This window comes from Physeter macrocephalus, chromosome 2, assembly GCF_002837175.3.
Source record: "Physeter macrocephalus isolate SW-GA chromosome 2, ASM283717v5, whole genome shotgun sequence".
In the NCBI taxonomy this organism is placed as follows: Eukaryota; Metazoa; Chordata; class Mammalia; order Artiodactyla; family Physeteridae; genus Physeter; species Physeter macrocephalus.
Window position 1 is genome coordinate 4402686 of NC_041215.1, and position 7298 is coordinate 4409983.

General features: G+C 38.6%; 1 protein-coding gene across 6 annotated transcripts in view; it reads left to right on the top strand.

Annotated features, from left to right (window-relative positions):
* CREBRF (CREB3 regulatory factor) overlaps window positions 1-7298 on the top strand; it is a 70561-nt gene that overhangs the window by 43673 nt on the left and 19590 nt on the right. The gene's annotated exons all lie outside the window — the stretch shown is intronic.

The following is a 7298-nucleotide window of genomic DNA, read 5'->3' on the forward strand; positions in this document are numbered from 1 at the left end:
GCGGCCATGGCTCACGGGCCCAGCCGCCCCGCGGCACGTGGGATCTTCCCGGACCGGGGCGCGAACCCGTGTCCCCTGCATCTGCAGGCAGACTCTCAACCACTGCGCCACCAGGGAAGCCCCAAACCTACACTTTTAACAATTTGATTAACTTCCTTTTACCTTGCTGACCACTCTCTTTTTCTTTGGTTTTGTTATTTGCTTTCCCTGTATTCTGCCCAGATTTAGGCCAGCCTGTTTTTTGTTCATCCATTCAGTAAGCTATATACTGACTCTTACTCATTCACGTCCTTCTCTTAGTATGTCTATCTGTGGCTCGCCAAGCCAAATCTCACCTCTATCCTAAAGAGCTCACCTCTTGTGACCATGGTAATCTCTGGCTTCCATTTTACAGTTGTGTGCTGGGTTAGCCAATTTTATTAACTAATGTATATTTTAACCTTGGAGTGGATAGTTTAGAAACATGTTTTACAAATGTGATTGTTCATTAGAATCATTTGTGTGTGCATGTTAAACATGTTAGCCTTCTCCCCAGATATGCTGAACTGTAATCTTTGCAAGTAGAACCCAGGAATCCATATTTTTAACATTACCCCAGATTACCCTTTTTTTAAAAAAATTTAATTTATTTATTTTTGGCTACATTTTGGGTCTTCGTTGCTGCGCATGGGCTTTCTCTAGTTGCGGCGAGCCCGGGCCACTCCTTTTTGTGGCTTGCGGGCTTCTCATTGCGGTGACTTCTCTTGTTGCGGAGCACAGGCTCTAGGTACGTAGGCTTCAGTAGTTGTAGCATGCAGGCACAGTAGTTGTGGCTCGCGGGCTGTAGTGCGCAGGCTCAGTAGTTGTGGTGCGCGGGCTTAGATGCTCCGCAGCATGTGGGATCTTCCTAGACCAGGGCTCGGACCCGTGTCCCCTATATGCTGAACTGTAATCTTTGCAAGTAGAACCCAGGAATCCATATTTTTAACATTACCCCAGATTACCCTTTTTTTAAAAAAATTTAATTTATTTATTTTTGGCTACATTTTGGGTCTTCGTTGCTGCGCATGGGCTTTCTCTAGTTGCGGCGAGCCCGGGCCACTCCTTTTTGTGGCTTGCGGGCTTCTCATTGCGGTGACTTCTCTTGTTGCGGAGCACAGGCTCTAGGTACGTAGGCTTCAGTAGTTGTAGCATGCAGGCACAGTAGTTGTGGCTCGCGGGCTGTAGTGCGCAGGCTCAGTAGTTGTGGTGCGCGGGCTTAGATGCTCCGCAGCATGTGGGATCTTCCTAGACCAGGGCTCGGACCCGTGTCCCCTGCATTGGCAGGCGGATTCTTAACCACTGCGCCACCAGGGAAGCCCCTACCCTAGATTACTCTTATGCAGCCATCCTAGTACATATTTGAGAACCATTGGCTTAGATCAGTGCTTCCCAATCTTTCACATCATGGCACATGCAGAAAACTATCATCTCTAAGGCATCCTGGAGTATAACAGAGTAGGCTGCTGATGGGAGGAGGCCCTTTTGGGCTGAGACAATCGTTATCTCATACACCTGGAACCCTTCTACAGCGAACTAGCCGGTTGAAAAGCTCTGCTTTTGATCTTCTGTAATAAGAACCACCCCTTCTTTCCCCCTTGCTCTGTTACTCTTCCTTAAGCCTGGTAGCGTAAGAGCTCATATGTTCCTTTGCCTCTAAAATTGTCCTCTTCACTGTGTTGCTCTTGGGCTAAATTGTATCTGAAAGTGGAACAGTGGCTAAATGATCGATTATTATTTGTTTCCAGAGGTTTTCTTGGGCTAAATTGTATCTGAAAGTGGAACAGTGGCTAAATGATCGATTATTGTTTCCAGAGGTTTTCTTAAGTCCAGCATGATGTCTGGCACATAAGTGCTCAATAAATGTTGTGGAGTTTTTTCTTAATCCTTTATCTTGGTTATCTTGTTTCCATTTGTGAAGACAGAAAGAGGATTTCCAACTGTGATGTTTACAACTTGTGAAAAGAACTGATGGTTTTATTTATTAATGACCGCACAGGAATTCTAATCAAGGTAAATGAATTAGGTAAAGCAATAGTTAGTTTGTTGGAATGGAGATCTACCCATTTTCCTATTATTCGTTCTTGCTTACTGAAGCATTTTGACCTTGAGCTCTGTGAGTATATATATGATTGCATGGACATTCATACTTCATTTTAGAAGCCAGCTGACTCACACAGCAGGGAAATGTGGTGAGCTCCTGGGAGCCTTCTGGTCTTTTTTCCTCTGGACACATGTAGGCATATATCTGTGTGTTATTCAGTTAATAAATTTATCCATAATGATGTATATCTGTGTGGCCATATATTTTTGCATTTGTATATATGTACATGCATGCCCACGCACACATGCTTTCTGTCTGTGATGTAAATATATTCTGGGGTGTGGAACAATTGGGGAATTGGTAAGGGCCAGGAATATGTGTATTTCTGAATGTGTTGTTCTATCGCAAATTGAGTTTTTGATGGCCTTAAATGTTTCTTGTTTCCAAAGCTAGCTTAAAGCCTCTAGATATTTTCATGTAGGAAAAGGCTGGTCTTTATTTTTTAATTTATTTATTTATTTAACATCTTTATTGGAGTATAATTGCTTCACAATGGTGTGTCAGTTTCTGCTTTACAACAAAGTGAATCAGCTATATATATACATATATCCCCATATCCCCTCCCTCTTGCGTCTGCCTCCCACCCTCCCTATCCCACTCCTCTAGCTGGTCACAAAGTACCTAGCTGATCTCCCTGTGCTATGTGGCTGCTTCCCGCTAGCTGTGTATTTTACATTTGAAGGCTTGTCTTTAAAAGGTAGCATTTTCTTCTCAATTAGCACGGAGGAAAAGGATCTTCTCATTCATTTATTTCTCTTCCACTTCTGTCTTTTTTTTTTTTTTTTTTTTTTTTTTTTTTTTTTTTTTTTGTGGTACGTGGGCCTGTCCCTGTTTTGGTTGTGGTACGTGGGCCTGTCACTGTTGTGGCCTCTCCCATTGCGGAGCACAGGCTCCAGACGCGCAGGCTCAGCAGCCATGGCTCACGGGCCTAGCTGCTCCGCGGCATGTGGGATCTTCCCGGACCGGGGCACGAACCTGTGTCCCCTGCATCGGCAGGCGGACTCTCAACCGCTGCACCACCAGGGAAGCCCTCCACTTCTGTCTTACTAGCTTCTCTTCTCCAGTCTGGGGAAGAGCAGCTTCGACTGTTGGTTTGGAAGACATCTCAGAAGCAATGAGATGCTCCTGTGTAGTTGCCACATGTAGTTTGAAAGTTCTTCCCGGAGTTTCTGATACATCTCTCAAGGGAATGGTGCCCTTGATTCCTCTAAATATCTGGGAGTCACTCTGTTACTGCTTTGTGGAACACTTTTATCCGTTACCTATCTGTTGACCCAATGGTTTCTAGAATTTGTGATTTACAAATCGGTGACGTCGGAAAAAGATTTTGGGACTTGGGAACCATAGTGTTGCCCACTTTATATTTTGCCACATGAAGACATTAAAAGGAACATCATCTACAATGACTGTCATTTCATACAAGGAAGAATATTTTAGCGTTAGAAAATTGAGACAGGCATAATTTCAGAGTAAAGTTAGCTTTATGAAAAATGTACTCTGTTGTCCTTATCCTTTTAAATTTGTCATCAACTAGCACCGTTCCAAGGACTAGCTTCAGGGCCCGGGACTGTCCTACTCATCCCGTCCTATCCTATTGAACCTCCTCCTATTGATTCCTTCTACCAAAGCTCGCAAGAAGCTGCTCCGTGAGTCAAATGTAGATTTGTTGACTCAGAATGAAAAGTAAAGCTACTAAGAGGATTGGACGTTCATCCTGATTGACATATTTTATCCCTAAGCAAGCTACATGAGAAAATTGAAACTGGAAGATTCTTGGATGAACATGGAATCAAAATAGGAGGGATCTGTTAGAGATTTAAGGTTTGGCCTCACTTTCTGAGCCAGATGCCTCCGCTTCCTCACCCAGAAGTTTTTGATGTTGTTAGAACCCTTCACTTCTGCCCTCCCTCCCCCCAGTGACCTGGCATGGACACTGCCCAGGTTGAGAAGAGCTGTTCTGCTCTGTTTAAATTTTGATTTTACAGTGGGGGTTTTCTTTTTTCTTCCTTTTTAAAAGTGACCTGATTTACTTTACCTGTTGAAGATGGGGTAACCTCATTGCTTCGTATAAGTCCAGCCTGCATGTAAATGTCCTTACTTATATTTGAGTAAATGGTGTTCTCTCTCAGTTATTCGAGAAGAAGCATAAATTTCTTGTTTCATGTGATTTAGGGAGTCAGCTGTGCTTTCCTTGTTTAGTGACACGTTATATATATATTGTCCCTGCATGTAGTTTTAAACTGCCTCCCCACCCCCCGACCCCCAGTTATTTCTGACTTCCCTCTTCAATATTAGTCTAGATTGGTCTCTTCTAAGTATTACAAGGTTAGGAATAGCACATCACTGATTTCAAAACAGTGTCTGAAGTAGTAGAGATTTATTTCAGACCATAGGAATCCTGTGTGTTGAAATTGGAGATGTGTTCCCGCCTGCAACTTTATTGAGATATAATTGAAGTATAATAACTCTACATATTTAAAGAGTATTATTTGGTTAGTTTGGACATATGTATATACATGTGAAACCAATCAAGATAATGAACACTTTGATCACCTCCAAAAGTTTCATAGTGCCCCTTTGTAAGCTAACCTGTCCTCCATTCCTCTCCCTTAGTAGCCCCGATCTGCTTTCTGTCACTGTAGATTAGTTTACATTTTCAAAATTTTATATTAATGGAATCCTACCATACATTCTCTTTTTTTGCCTGGCTACTTTCACTCTGAATAATTATTTTAAAATTTCTTCATGTCATCTGTATCAATAGTTAAATTCTTTTCATTGCTGAGTAGTATTCCATTGTGTTAGATATATTACAGTTTCTTTATCCATTCACTTCTTGATGGATACTTGGGTTGCTTGCTTTTGCTGTAACAGAGCTGCTGTGAATATTTCTGTACAAGTGTTTGGGTGGACATATATTTTAATCTCTCTTGGTTAAATACCTACGAGTAACTGTATAGGAAACTGCCAAACTGTTTTCCAAGTAGCTGTACCATTTTACAGTCTCAAAAACAGTGTATGAGGGTTCTAGTTGGTCCATATCCTTGCCAACGCTTGGCAAGGTCAATCTTCTTACTTTTAAACAACCTAATGGGTGGTATGTGGCAGTATCTCATTGTGGTCTTAATTTGTATTTCTTTGATTAATGATGTTGAACATCTTTACTGTACTTACTGGCTATTCATATACTTTGTGTGTATATGTGAAGTATCTATTAAAATATTTTGCCATTTAAAAATTTTGTCTTCTAGAAGTTCTTTCTTCTAGATACAGGCTCTTTGTCTGATATATGTATTGAAAATATTTTATACTAGTCTTTGGATTTCCTTTTTGTTTTCTCACTGACATCTTCCAAAGAGCAAAAATTTTCAATTTTGATGAAGTCCAATTTGTCAGTCTTTCCTTTTATATTTTACATTTTTGTGTGTTCTAATTAGAAACTTTGCCAACTCCAAAAATTGTATTTTCTTGTATATTTTCTCCTAGGATTTATATAGTTTTAGGTTTTACAGTTAAGTTTATGAGATCTTTTTCAGGTTAATTTTTCTGTAGGCTAAGAGTTGATTTTCTTTCCCCACATGAATATCCAGTTGATCAAGCACCAGTCATTGAAAGAACTTTCCTTTCCTCATTGAATTGTTTTTGCACCTTTATCAGATCAGTTGATCCTATATGTATGGGTCTACTTTGGGACTCTGTATTCTGTTCCATTGATCTATTTGTCTATCTTTATGTGAATATACAGTGTCTTACTGTAGTTGTATAGTAGATTGTGAAAGTCAGGCAGTGTTAGTCCTTGTTAGTCTTCTAATTTTGTTCTTTCAAAGTTGTTTTGGCTATTCTAGGTCCTTTGCATGACCATATAAATTTTGGAATCAGTTTAAGACTTTTTACAAAAAAAGTTTCTTGAAATTTTGATTGGAATTGCTTTGAATCTGTAGATCAATTTGGAGAGAATTATCATCTTAACAAAATGGAGGCTTCCTATCCATGAACTTTGTTTCTCTTTCCATCTAGTTAGGTCTTCTTTAATTTCTCTCTGACTTGTTTTATAGTTTTCAGTGTAGAGTGCTTGACCATCTTTTGTTAGATTTATTCCTAAGTATTTTATATTTTTTGGTGCTGTTGTAAATGGACTCATTTTTGAAATTTCAAATTCTTTCTTGGTAGTATATAAAATGAATTTTTGTGTATTACTCTTATACCTTATTTTCTTGCTAAATTTATTAGTTCCAGTAGTAGATATTCCAGTAGATGCCCTAGAATTTTCTATTTAAGCAGGCATCATCTGCAAATAGAAATGGCTTTATTTATTCCCTTCTGATCTTTATGCCTTTTAACTCTTTTTCTGGCCTTGTTGCAATGTCTAAGACATTTGAATAGAAGTGGTGACTGCCTTGTTTGCAGGGGAAACTTTGACCTTTAAGTTGATATTGGCTGTAGGCTTTTTTGTAGATGAAATGCTCTCTATTATTTTGAGTAAGTTTCTTTCTTTTCCTAGTTTCATTTATCATAAATAGATATTGAATACTGTCATTTTCTTTCCTTTTTTTTTTGCATTTATTGGAAGAATCACATTGTTTTCCTTTATTCTGGTAATGTATCACATATTCCCCTGTTGATATGGTGAATTATATTAACTAATTTTTTATTAAACCAACCTTGCATTCTTGGAATAAACTCTATTTGGTTATGATGTATTTTCCTTTTTATATTAGAGTCTGTTGAAAATATTTTGTAAGATTCTATACCGATATTTTAAGTTGGATTCTGTTGTTAATATTTTGTCAAGGATTTTTATATCTATATTCAAGAGGGTTATTAGTCTGTGATTTTCTTTTTTTGTAATGTCTTTGTCAGGTTTTGGTATTTGAGGATACTAGCCTTAGAGAATGAATTCAGCCATGATCTTTCTTCCTTGTTTTTGAAAGTTTGATGAAATTAATTTTATTTCTTCATTGTGCATTTGATAGAATTTTCCATTAAAGCTCTCTGCGTTTTCTTTGGGGAATACTTTTTGATAAATTCAATTCTTTATTAGAAATGAGCTGTTCAGAGTTTCCATTTCTTCTTGTTAAGTGGCATTTTCAATAAATTTGTCCATTTCATCCAAGTTTTTGAATTTGTTAGCATAGCATTTTCTTATTATCCTTTTTTTTTTTTTTTTTTTTTGTGG